Genomic DNA, 13,869 nt, shown 5'->3' on the forward strand with positions numbered 1-13,869 from the left:
TCTGTTTGGTTCATTTAAGACCAGACGTGCTGCTGCATTCTGGATCATTTGCAGAGGTCTAATTGCACATGCAGGGAGGCTTGCAATGAGAGATTTACAGTAGTCCAGTCTAGTTATGACAAGTTATGACTGAACGAGCAGTTGTGTGGCATGTTCAGAGAGGAAGGGTCTTATCTTCCTGATATTGTAGAGTGTAAATCTATGATCTTGTGGTCTTTGAGATGTGGTCTTTTTGAGTGTTATACCGGGATGGGGAAGGGTGCACATATTCACACACACACACACACACACACACACACATATACATGTGAAAGTTTACGTTTTATTTTATATTCCATTTACAACCATTTTAATCATGTTTAAGCCTCTAAAAAAATGTAGGGTGACAAATTAATTATAAAAAGTACAATTGTACTTTTCTATATGTTATGAACATGCATGTGAAATAATACAAGCTATTGGAAATTTAATGTCAACTACACATTTTAACAGAAATTATTAACAAGTCGAAACCTAAGAATTAAGCAGAACTATACGTATAACGATTAAACGCTTGTATGATGAAAACATGCAGTGTGTTATAGCTGTCTGAATGTGATCTGTCAGGTCAAATTTACCTCTGTAGAAAAAACTAACATTTAGAGTAAAAAAAAAAAAAACAAAAACACATCACAAGCATTTTCACTTAGTAAAGCGGTTGTTAGACTCACACCATCAATTCTTGGGGAAAAATATTTTCTGTGCTCCCACACATAATCCATTTTGATCGACACTTCTCAGTACACTTCAATACAAACAGAAAGACAGATGACAAAATTCGCCAGGTGAGTGAGGTTTACACACTGCACAGCATGTAGCAGTAGACTACCGTTACACTTACCCCCCTAAACCTCACTCCCATCCAGGGCACAGCACCACTGTAACAGGTCCTGCTCGACCCGCTCCGAATGGGATCTGAACCGGCATCTCTGGCATGGTAGGCAGGCATGTTAACGGAGAAGCTAAAGGCTATAGCCGCTAGTGTCCGTCTCTAGTGGGCCTCTTGAGGCCAGGGGAATCTATTAAGAGCACTGCAAAGCTACCTACGAGCTGTTTACCGTTACATGGGTATTACTGTAATTGGACTTTTTGTCTGTTGAAATGGAGGCAGCCATGTTTATTTATGTACATTTATTTATCTACACAATATTGGCTATTTTTTCATGTTTTATTAACACATAAGGTGATATAATAGAGATCAGTCGAGACTAGAGATAAAACCAGACTACACTCAAATAAAACAGAATAAGGGATGCACCGATAAAGAAAGCTTGAAGATAGTGATAGCCAATAATAACTTTTGTAGACTGTATCCAATATCATGATATATTTAATCTTTGTTCTTTTCAAAATTCTATGTTCTCATTTAAATCTCCAATCTATAATTTACATGGTTTAAGTAACATCAGACATCAACCTAATTTCATGTATGAAAGAAAAGAATGATAAAGGTTTAGTAAAAAAAATGTATAACATGGCATAGTAGGGAAGTAGGGAAAACGTCTAGGTTACGTATGTAACCTCCGTTCCCTGATGGAGGGAACGAGACGTTGTGTCAGAGAAGCGACACTAGGGGTCTCTCTTGAGCGCTGATATTCACCTCTGAACTATGAAAAAAGGCCAATGAGAGTTGGCAACCAGTATTTGCATGTCCCGCCCCCGGACATACGGGTATTTAAGCGGCGCAAATACAGGAGTTAATTCAGGATTTTTCTGAGGAGCCGGAAATGGTCCGGCCCCAACAGTGGCTCGGCTCAGCGACGTGGCAGGAGAGACACAACGTCTCGTTCCCTCCATCAGGGAACGGAGGTTACATACATAACCTAGACGTTCCCCTTCTGTCGCTCTCTCCACGTTGTGTCAGAGAAGCGACACTAGGGGTCCACTTATAAAAGCGCCACGCGCTGAGCCGTGTACGTGAACTGCTGATACAGGTTCGAGCAGGTATTCTTACGTGCAGGACAACCAACTGTATCAGGCTGCACGTACCCTTCCCCAATGCCCCATTTAAGCCATCAGGATTCCTTATCATTACCCTGGAGGGGGGAACAAGGTGCTGGCCGCCAACCTGGGAACGGGCCAATCCTCTTTTCTCTCTATGTTTCTCGCATAGAGCAACTTAGGCCGGGGCCCTTACACGCATTGGGGGAAGGGGGTCTTAGCCCTTATTCAGGGCGGAGAAGACCCTGCGGAGGCCACGCCTACCCGAGAGGGGAGGCAAGTTTAAGTGGCAAAACCATCAGAGGCCTGACCTAGGGCCTATGTGGAAAAGTCGGTGCAGTGGTGGATCCAGCCTATAGAGGGGGGAACATACAGCACGGCAGCCGAGGCAGCCATGACTGCCTAAGGGAAACACGGGAGTCAGCTCGCCAGAGGGGACAGAACCGTGGTGTTACACACAGGGGGAGTCCGAAGGAGGCCTTACCTGTGGAGCACCTATACCAGTACAGGTTAGCTTACGGTACCCGCAGTGGCTTGAGTCAGCGAGTTCCTCCGCTGAACTGCGACCCACAAGGGCTAGGGAGGAAGCGACCAGTGTCCCAAACCTGAGATCTCCTGGGAATGAAGGCGCACTCTTTCCCCTGGTTAGAGGGAAGGGTGCTATGTGCAAGCGATTCATCTGGTCAGATCGTGGGCGTGCCACTGAGTTCTACGGGCTCGGTACCTGAGAGAACACGGGACGATACTGACTCAACTCGGAGATTGTAGAATCTCGCAAAAGTGTTAGGTGTTGCCCAGCCCGCTGCTCTACAAATGTCTGCTAGGGCAGTGCCCCTAGCCAGTGCCCATGAGGACGCAACACTCCTGGTGGAGTGAGCTCGGACCTGCAAGGGGGGGGAACGGCCTGGGTGTGATGAGCCAGGGAAATGGCGTCGACAACCCAGTGGGCGAGTCTCTGCTTGGAGACAGCATTCCCTTTCTGCTGTCCCCCAAAGCAGACGAAGAGCTGCTCAGAGCGTCTAGTACTCTGTGTGCGGTCCAGATAAATACGTAAAGCACGTACTGGACACAGCAGTGAAAGGGCTGGGTCTGCCTCCTCCCGGGGCAGCGCTTGCAGGTTCACGACCTGATCCCTGAAGGGCGTGGTAGGAACCTTGGGCACATAGCCCGGTCGCGGTCTTAGGATCACGAACGTATCTGCCGAACCGAACTCCAGGCAAGCGTCGCTAACAGAGAACGCATGCAGGTCCCCGACCCTCTTGATGGAAGCGAGCACGATCAGCAGGGCAGTCTTGAGAGAGAGGGCCCTGAGTCCAGCTGAGTCAAGCGTCTCGAAGGGTGGTCTCTGGAGGCCCGTAAGGACGACCGAGAGATCCCAGGAGGGGAACAGGTTAGGCCGGGAGGGAGTTATCCTCCAGGCACCTTTTAGGAACCTGACGATTAAGTCGTGCTTACCAAGAGACTTGCCGTCTACCGTGTCGTGGTGGGCCGCGATAGCGGTGACATACACCTTGAGGGTGGAGGGGGACAGCCTCCTCTCCAGCCTCTCCTGAAGAAACACGAGCACTGACCTAACTGCGCACTTCTGCGGGTCTTCGGCTCGGGAAGAACACCAGTCCGCGAACAGACGCCACTTTAGGGCGTAGAGATGCCTGGTAGAGGGGGCTCTGGCTTGATTGATTGTATCTATGACGGTCGGTGGTAGGCCGGCTAGATCTTCCGCATCCTGTCCAAGGGCCAGACGTGGAGGTTCCAGAGGTCTGGGTGTGGGTGCCAGAGCATGCCCCGTCCCTGAGAAAGAAGGTCCTTCCTCAGGGGAATCCGCTAGGGAGGGGCTGTCATGAGGAGTGTGAGGTCCGAAAACCAAGTCCAGGTAGGCCAGTAGGGGGCTACCAGAGTGACTTGCTCCTCATCCTCCCTGACCTTGCATAGCACCTGTGCAAGAAGGCTCACTGGGGGAAATGCGTACTTGCGCAGCCCCGTGGGCCAGCTGTGTGCCAGCGCATCTGTCCCGAGGGGAGCCTCTGTCCGGGCATACCAGAGCGGGCAGTGGGAGGTTTCTTGGGAGGCAAACAGGTCTACCTGGGCCTTGCCGAACCGGTCCCAAATCAGCTGGACTGACTGGGGGTGGAGTCTCCACTCTCCGCCAGGCAAGCTTTGTCTTGACAGCGCGTCCGCCATGACATTGAGGTTGCCGGGGATGTGAGTGGCGCGCAGTGACTCCAGTCGCTGCTGACTCCATAGGAGGAGACGACGGGCGAGCTGTGACATGTGGAGGGAGCGTACTCCGCCTTGGCGGTTTATGTAGGCTACGACCGTGGTGCTGTCTGTCCTGACTAAGACGTGTTTGTGCCGAATTAACGGAAGAAACTTCTGCAGGGCCAGAAAAACAGCCAGCAGCTCTAGGCAGTTGATGTGCCAGCGCAGCGGGCCTCGATTCCACCGGCCTGCGGCTGCGTGCCCATTGCACACGGCGCCCCAACCCAATTTGGAGGCGTTGGTCGTGACCAGAACGCGTCGGGACACCTGCTGCAAGGGTACTCCAGCCCTTAGAAAGCAAAGGTCTGTCCAGGGTTTGAAGGTCTGGCTTCAGGCAGAGGTAACTTTTACGTTGTGCGTGCCGTGGCACCATGCTCGTCTCGGGACTCGAGTCCGGAGCCAGTGCTGAAGTGGTCTCATATGCATCAACCCCAGCGGCGCGGCCGCCGCGGAGGATGCCATATGCCCCAGGAACGTTTTAGCGGTGCCTGGCTTGAAGGAAGCGAGGCATTTCAGCACTGACTGAGCACGCTCGTTGGAGAGACTTGCTGTCATTGAGACTGAGTCTAACTCCAGACCGAGAAAAGAGATGCTCTGGACCGGGGAGAGCTTGCTCTTTTCCCAGTTGACCTGAAGCCCCAAACGGCTGAGGTGCCTGAGCACCTGCTCTCTGTGTGCGCATAGTAACTCTCGAGAGTGAGCCAGTATGAGCCAGTCGTCGAGGTAATTGAGTATGCGTATGCCGGCTACTCGGAGCGGGGCAAGAGCTGCCTCTGCGACTTTCGTGAAGACGCGAGGGGACAGAGACAGGCCGAAGGGGAGGACTTTGTACTGATACGCCTGACCGTTGAATGCGAACCGTAAGAAGGGTCGATGTCGAGGGCAAATTGAGACATGGAAGTACTGCGTCCATCAGGCCTACCGCTGCGAACCAATCTAGATGCCGGACGCCAGATAGAATTTGTTTCTGGGTGAGCATTTTGAACGGGAGTTTGGACAAGGTCCGATTGAAAACTCGCAGGTCCAAGATCGGTCGTAAGCCGCCGCCTTTCTTGGGTACAACAAAGTAAGGGCTGTAGAAACCCTTCTTCGTTTCGGTTGGAGGGACAGGCTCTATCGCGTCCTTTAATAGAAGGGAGGCGATTTCTTGGGAATGGGCATGTTGGCCGTGTACTGCGGAAAAATGTATGCCCACGAAAGGGGGCGGAGACCTGGCAAACTGAATTGCATAACCGAGTCGAATGGTCCGGTGCAGCCAGTGTGATGTGTTGGGCAGTGAAAGCTAAACTCCGTGCTAGGGGCACCAAAGGGACGGGTTTTTTGGACGTACCTGGCGGGGCTTCGCAGCGGTGCGGAACAGGTAACGTGGCACCGGGAGGCAACTTGGCGTCCCGAGGCTCTGGTGCTGAGAATAAACTCAAAGCACTTACCTTGCTCCGCGCACCCGGCAGGGGGCGGGTTCGTGACTGAGGAGGAGGTCTGATGCTGGCATCCTCTGGACTCGTCTGAACCGGCCGGCCGGGGAACAGTCGTGGGGCTGAAGGCAGATGCGATGTCCCAGGAGCGCCTGGGAGCCTTCTGGGTCCTCGAGGGGGTCCGTGAGACAGGGGGTGTGCGCTTCCCGCGGTTTGCTCGACGCTGGGGCTGAGAGCTGGGCCCGGGTTGAGGCGGAGCAGGAGCTTGTCTTCTGGCCGCGGGAGGACGCCCTCGGCGAGCAGACGGGGCATGGGCCGTGGCGGCAGGCTTGCGGCGAGGCATGATGTGAGAGATGGCCTCCGTCTGCTTCTTTACCGTGGAGAAATGCTGGGCAAAGTCCTCGACGGTGTCGCCGAAGAGGACGAACTGGGAGACAGGGGCGTTAAGGAAGCGAGTCTTGTCGGCTTCACGCATCTCGACCATGTTCAGCCACAGTTGACGTTCCTGGACCACTAGCGTGGCCATCGCCTGCCCGAGCGCTTGCGCTGTGACCTTCGTCGCTCTCAGGGCGAGGTCGGTCGCTGAGCGCAGTTCCTGCAGCGTGTTGGGATCAGGGCCACCCCTGTGCATGTTGCGAAGTGCCTTGGCTTGGTGGACCTGCAGGAGAGCAAAAATGCAGGGCGGAAGCGGCGCATCCGGCGGCGCTGTAGGCCTTCGCTGTCAGCGAGGAGGTTGCTCTACAGGTCCGGGAAGAGAGTACGGGGCGACCTCGCCAGGTGGTAGGGGTACCGGGGCATAGATGGATCGCAACCGCCCTATCCACCTGGGGAATCGCCGCGTACCCGTGGCGCGCTCCGCCGTCGAGGGCGGACGAGCCTGTGGCGGTGTGACGAGTGGAGAGGGGTGCTCTCCACGAAGACGTCAGCTCGCCATGCACTTCCGGGAAAAACGGAACCGGGGGGGGGGGCGAGGCTGTGAGCAGCTCGCAGACCCCAGGAACCAGTCATCCAGCCGTGATGGCTGTGGGGAGGATGGAGGGTTCCAATCCAAGCCCACGCTGTTGGCTGCCCGGGAAAGCATGTCGGACATCTGTGCGTCAGCCTCAGCCTGGGCGTGCAAGCCTGAAGGCGGCAGCCCAGGGGAGTCCTCTGCATCAGATGCCGCGCCCTCCGATGTCGCGGCGAGCTCATCGGCTTCCATCGCAAGAGGGTCGGCTGACTGGCTGTGAGGCGAGTCGCCGCCGCCTCGAGCACGGATGGGAATCAACGAGCGTGCTGGGGCGCGGGTGGTCCGAGGGGGCGTACCCGGCAGAGCTGCACCTGCAGCCATCCCCAAATCGCCTCCATCGCCAGCCGCATCGTCCTCAATCCCGTGGGAAGAAGGAGCAATACGGGGGGCGGCTGGAGTTGCTTGCTCACGGTTGTAAGCAAGCCGCGACCGCAACGTTGTCATGGTCATGTTCTCGCAGTGAGAACATGAACCATCCACAAACGCAGCCTCGGTGTGATCGCTACCCAGACACACAAGACAGCGCCTGTGGCCGTCGGAAGCGGAGAGCACTCTACCGCATCCAGAAACAACACAGGGGCGGAAGGGCATCTTTATAAAGACGCGTCCTTAAAAGGACGCTCAACGCCGCTGTGTTTTGCTCTTTTAGAGGAAATTACTCTTTTAAATAAAATCACTCCTTTTAGGGAAAAAACTCGAGAGTTTTTAAATCTGCACTGTCGATGCGCCCAGGGGCAGGAATGCACAGCCGTGCAAACAGGAGAAAGCCGCTGTTGTGCGCCGTGGAATCCAACAGTTATGCAGCAGAGGGATGACAGGAACTCGGTGTGTAGTATGCAGCAGTTGCAGACACGACCATCGGCTCCGAAGAAATTTTCTGAATGAACTCCTGTATTTGCGCTGCTTAAATACCCGTATGTCCGGGGGCGGGACATGCAAATACTGGTTGCCAACTCTCATTGGCCTTTTTTCATAGTTCAGAGGTGAATATCGGCGCTCAAGAGAGACCCCTAGTGTCGCTTCTCTGACACAACGTGGAGAGAGCGACAGAAGGGGAATGTCTGATATAATCAGCTTTCCTTATCATTATCAGCCAAATCAGACAAATAGGGGTAATATACTAAAAACAATACTAACATTTGGCCGATACCTATATGGTCACCAAAATAGTGTGCTTCCCAGAATAGAATAGAATAGAATATGAATTCATATTGCTCTTTTAGACATGTTGTAATATGCATACCTAATAGCCCCTGTGCATTTCCTATAGTGCAGTGATTTCAAATGGCCCTGAAGCAAAATATCATGACACAGTGACTTGCTTGCGGCTCCTCACATACAGATCACACTACCCATATACTAGTGAGACATTGCAACCAGAAAGCCTAGTTAAAGCAGCATGGCCTTTATCATTTTCTCCCTACATCTTCTGGATGTGTTCTCAGTATCAAGTCAAAGGAAAAGAGAGAACATTGTGATTCTTTCCTCTGATGAAGAATTTAATGAGCTCTCTCTCAGTCTGTTCCAAATACCAGCACCTATAGAGCTCAGCAGTCAGTCAACGCCAGAAAAATTAGGATCAGTAGAAATGTGGGCCTTGTTTTTTTTTCTCTCCCTTTTCTTCTTTCTTACCATCCCCTCTCTCCTCCATCTATGATTAATCTTGCTGGCCTACGAAAAACACTGTCATTATCAATTCCCTCGATCCAGCAGCTGGAATTCTTTGATTCTTGTCTTCAAAGACCTGCTTCTATTTGGTCATTATTTCTGCCAGGGAACTTTCTTCCACTCGGCACAAACAGATGGTGCCTGGAATGAAAGGCTGGCAGATACAAAACTGACACTGCTGCCGAATAATTGATGTTTCTCAATAGAGTTGAGATTGCATCTGTACACTCATAATGCACATTGTCAAACACGCATGCACACCAGGATGTCACAGACATGTTGACATCACAGAGCTCATGGCAGTTGTTAGCATTCCCCTATTGTCTCAACCCCATTTGAAAGAATTATTCAGATGTTATTAAGTATTTGAGCTAATTTGGATAGCATGTGAAGTGCATGTCAGTCTTTGTGTCAATTCAGATTAAATAAATCCAGTGGATTTGCACTATTGTATGCTGTATATAAGGACCAGAATATCTTGTGGTATTTGGGGATGGGCTCTTTTGAACCTTTTGTATGTGTCCTTGTTATTGCATCATTGGTGCTTTATTTAATTTGAATTTTGATTTACAACTACAGTACTGAATAAAAGCTGATGTTCTGTCTTTTAAATGCACATTAATCATAAATGTTATGAGATTAAATGTAAATTTGCATGGAAGGCACATTTGCTTATTCAAATCAGAGCTAATCTGTATTTTTTTTTTTTTTTTAGCAATGAGCTAAAACACGCTCTTTCATTTTTTCCAAATCAATTATAGCTGCGAGAGCACAAAAGAAGTATTGAAAAAAACTATCAGTGCCGAAGTGATTTTTGCTGCTGAAATTTGCCACAGGCACTTTAGTTTTGAGCACACCCCCTCCCCTCCGCCTCTTATAAGAGCAGGGGAAAGAAAGCAGAGGAAGAAGATAATGCAGAATCTACTGGGAATATAGATGAAAATGACTCAAGAACTCATTCAATCAAACTCTCCATTGAGTTCTGAAGAGGACAATAGCACCATGCAAACCATGAAAGGTTTATAGTCTCTGTTTGGAAAATATATAACAAAAGGTTGGGAAATTACTTTCTAAAATAACATAATCTAAACTGATGTGTGTGAATTTTACAATATTAAAAAAAACCTAATTCTGTCCCAGCATAATATGCAGTGTAAACGTATGAACACTGTGGCTCTGTGATGCTATCAAAACACTGCTCTGTTTGTTTGTAGTCCGCCTACCTGAGAGAGAGCAACATTCAACCAATGGTGTCATTTTGGGGTTGAACTTTTTATCTGGGGACCACTGGAAAACCAGTCTAATCTCATAACAATATAGGAAACAGTAGGCTGAAATCAGTCTGTGTTTACCTAAGATCAAAACACTGCCCCCAGTGGCCAAAGTGGGAAGTGTTGTTGGGCGTATGCGCATGTGTGATATTTCCAGATTTACAGCTGCACAGGCTGTAATAAAGGGAAGAGGAATGCATATTTTATAAAACTGTAACCCCCCCCCCATCCCAAACCTAAACCTAATCATCAGAGGAATACACTTGTAATGTCAGAGGGAAAAATCATCCTCCGAAATGTGCTTGTCACTGAACGTGATTACCTCCTGCTTTCAATGCAGGATCTGAACCCGGGTCTACCAAGCCACTGGTATAGCGAACATTCCGGCTGTACCTCAAGGGACAACATGATCACATGGAAAGTCGGCAAGTTGTTTCCGAAAGTTCTGGTACCCTAGGATCGACCACATTATGTCAACTCACCAACAAGCCCCATCTCCTATCAGACATTTTTGCATCGGCTCCAGTAAGTTTACCTTCCCGTGTGGTGACACCAGAAGCATATTGTGTAAACAGCGTGGGAGACCTGGGTTCAGATCCTGCATTGAAAACAGGACGTAATCACATTTGTATGTGTAACAGGACTGGATGTTGTTGGAATGAGGAAGTGGGGTTCAGGTAACTTTAATCTATTTATTCTGTAACACAAAACACTCAATAGACTGTTATCTACACTATCGCAGGCACGGCGCTGGGTTCCTGGGCTCCTCTTATCACTCGTCCTGAATTACTGCAATATGAAACAACTGTTAGACTTAATTATCACCCAGGGATAAATCCTCACCGATTCCCCTCTCCCTGGATGGATGCTCAACCACACCTTCGCCACAGTATGATCAGTGACGAGCACAATTCAGAGGTTGCATTTTTTTACTCTCTAAAATTACATTTTTACTCAACAGATGTTTAGGTTTAGTTTTGGGTTGGGGGTACAAGCCTGTACAGCTGAAAACAACTTGCTTCACAATACACTTTTGGCACTCCTCTGTGGACATTTCACATTTGGGAAAAGTACAGCTCATTCGTGCCCATATGACCAACAACAGTTAGCACTTTGGCCACTGGGGGCAGTGTTTCACATTTCTGTGAGCACAGACCGATTTCTCCTAAAGAAAAGTCAACCCACATTTCCCAGTGTCACTGTGAGATCAGTCTGCAAGGGAAGATAAACACAATTGAGATGATGCAAAAATGTCTGATACAGTAGGATATTTTGCTTGTCGACATAATTTGGCCAATCCTAGTGGACTGGATCTCTTGGAAACAACATGCTGACTTTCTGTGTTATCATGTTGGGAAGATGGCGAAAATCTTTTGGAAAACCATTCATTAGTTTTATAAATTACACACCTCACCTGTAATACTAGCATGTCCCTATTTTGACACAATCTACATCATGTGAAATGGCCGAAACAGATTTTTGAATGTATAAGTTTTAATCGTACTGAAGTTTCTTGACCATGGTGACTGAATTTGATCAGCTGAGTCAAATACACTAATGGCAATCTCAGTTATATATGCTGAGATCAATGGCGATCTAGCTCAACCTGACTCTGTTCACTGAATCTAGGCTCTTGATTAAATCTATTATCACACCGTGTGTGAGACAGAGAAAAAAAAGGGAAATGGTTTCAGGCTGAGCGTATAGCAGCAGTTTACATAGGGGGCTAATTAACATCTGTCACTCAGCGGGCAGGAGTTCTGTCGAGCTGTTGATGTGGTAGTGCCCTGCTGCCAGTGTGCCTGCCAATTATCAATGAACTCATAGGAGATTCATGCTAAAGTGCCCGAGTTATTGTTACAGGGGAAGTCATTAAAAAAAATGTGTTTGACTGACTTCAGAGTTGTTGTACCTATTGTTCAAGCTGTAAAACACCAGATATTAAAGGATTACTTTAGCCAAAATTGAAAACCCTGTCCTCATTTATTCACCCTCATGTTGTTCCTAACATATATGATTCTTTATTGTTTCAAAGAATGTTAATGCTTCTTTTTTTCATTTAATGAATGTCATACCCCCAAAAAGGAGAAAAACGCAGCATAAAAGCAGTCCCTATGCTATATTCCAAGTCTTCTGAAATGATATGATAGCTTTGTGTGGGAAACAGATAAAAATGTAAGTTGTTTTTTGTTTATGTCCTTGCCCTCTGCCACAGCTGTCAAATCTTGTTTGCTTGGAACTTCAGTATGCATCAATGACACCAAAAAACCAGGCTGGTCTTATAAACATAACCTGACCGTGGCAACATTTTAGCAAAATGAAATTGCATGCCTTATTAGACGTTTGGCCACAGTTTCAGGGGGTGCCAAAAAATCAGACAATGTTTTTAAGGTAAATAGTAGATGGAGGTTTTAATGAGTAAAACGTACCTCCCTAACCTAAAACCTGAACCTAATCCTAAACAATAGTGATTTTAAATCACCATTGCTTGACTGGTGTTGAACCGCATACTTCAGAGTCCAAAGTCCAACACTCAGGTGAGCTACCGCGGAAGCTAATCACAAGTGTGTAAATGTAGGTGAGTCTGTAATAGAAGCTCTAAAATGTATCGTTTTTCAAATGATGCATTGTAGTAAAAGAGTTTCAATATAATAACAGCAGTGTGTGAGTAATAGTACGAAAAGATACCTGTTTAGTCATCAGCCATTTTTAGAAAGTGAATAATATGCACATTTGTTGTAGCACCTCTAGTGTTATTAAATTTAGGATTATTTTAGGGTGCTTTTTGTCCTTTTTGGAACAGCCAACAGTCACTGTCTAGTACTATTGCTGCATGGAAAATGAGCCTTTATAATGAAACTAATTTCATAAAAAACATTATGTTGTTATGTTGTCGTTATGTGGTTCATTACACATATCACGGCAGTTTCGAGGTGAAATGTCTACTGAGGGGGTGCTAAAAGCAATTAAATGTTTTCCAAAAAGATTATGTTTTTAAGGTGAATTCTGTATGGAGTTTTAGGTTAAAAACAAACTTCCTACTTCCCTAAACCTTTAACCAATAATGTCATAATCTGCAGTTTTACAAAAAAAAAAACTTGTTGTTGCTCCTCCAGTGTTTGTTTTACCAGAAAACTGCAGCGATACAGTACATAGAACAAGGCCTGTCAAACTCATTTTGCAAAAATGTAGTTATAGTAATGTGATTCTATGAGACCAGTTTGAAGCAGCTTGGACATTCTACACAATCTGTCATTTTGTGTTCCATAGAATGAAAGAAAATAATAGATTTTGAACAACATGAGGTGAATTAATTGATGGCAGAATTTTTTTGTAAGTGAATTATTACTTAAAAAGTTGCTTCGTCTTGTTGCAAACATGGAAAGCTTTAATATTTGGAGACAATTGCACAAAGTGAATAATTTATGTGTGTTCTGCAACCAGTACATGAAGCCAACCAAAGTTCTGTTGAATAAATCAGAAATCTATCACAAACTATTCTATTTGGGGTCATCCGCAATAAGAAAAAATATTTATGAAGACACTGAATAAAGTCTTAAATTACTTTAAAATGCTAAAAACTACTACTACTACTACTACTACTACTTAAGTCGCTTTGGATAAAAGCATCTGCTAAATGTAAATGTAAATGTACTACTACTACTACTAATAATAATAAATGCACTATTATTGGGTTAGGGTTAGCATATAGTAATCCCATTAAGATACAAAACTATATAAAGGTGGTGGTGTAGTGGGCTAAAGCACATAACTGTTAATCAGAAGGTCGCTGGTTCGAGCCCCACGGCCACCACCATTGTGTCCTTGAGCAAGTCACTTAACTCCAAGTTGCTCCGGGGGATTGTTCCTGTAATAAGTGCACTGTAAGTCGCTTTGGATACAATTGCACAAAGTGAATAATTTATGTGTGTTCTGCAACCGGTACATGAAGCCAACCAATATTCTGTTGAATAAATCAGAAATCTATCACAAACTATTCTATTTGGGGTCATCCTCAATAGGAAAAAATATTTATGAAGACACTAAATAAAGTCTTAAATTACTTTAAAATGCTAAAAACTACTACTACTTCTATTACTGTTACTACTACTACTACTACTTAAGTCGCTTTGGATAAAAGCGTCAGCCAAATGCGTAAATGTAAATGTACTACTACTGTTACTACTGCTACTGTTACTACTACTACTACTACTACTACTACTACTATTGCTACTACTACTACTGTTACTACTACTACTACTACTTA

Source organism: Xyrauchen texanus, chromosome 23 (genome assembly GCF_025860055.1).
Source record: "Xyrauchen texanus isolate HMW12.3.18 chromosome 23, RBS_HiC_50CHRs, whole genome shotgun sequence".
Classification (NCBI taxonomy): Eukaryota; Metazoa; Chordata; class Actinopteri; order Cypriniformes; family Catostomidae; genus Xyrauchen; species Xyrauchen texanus.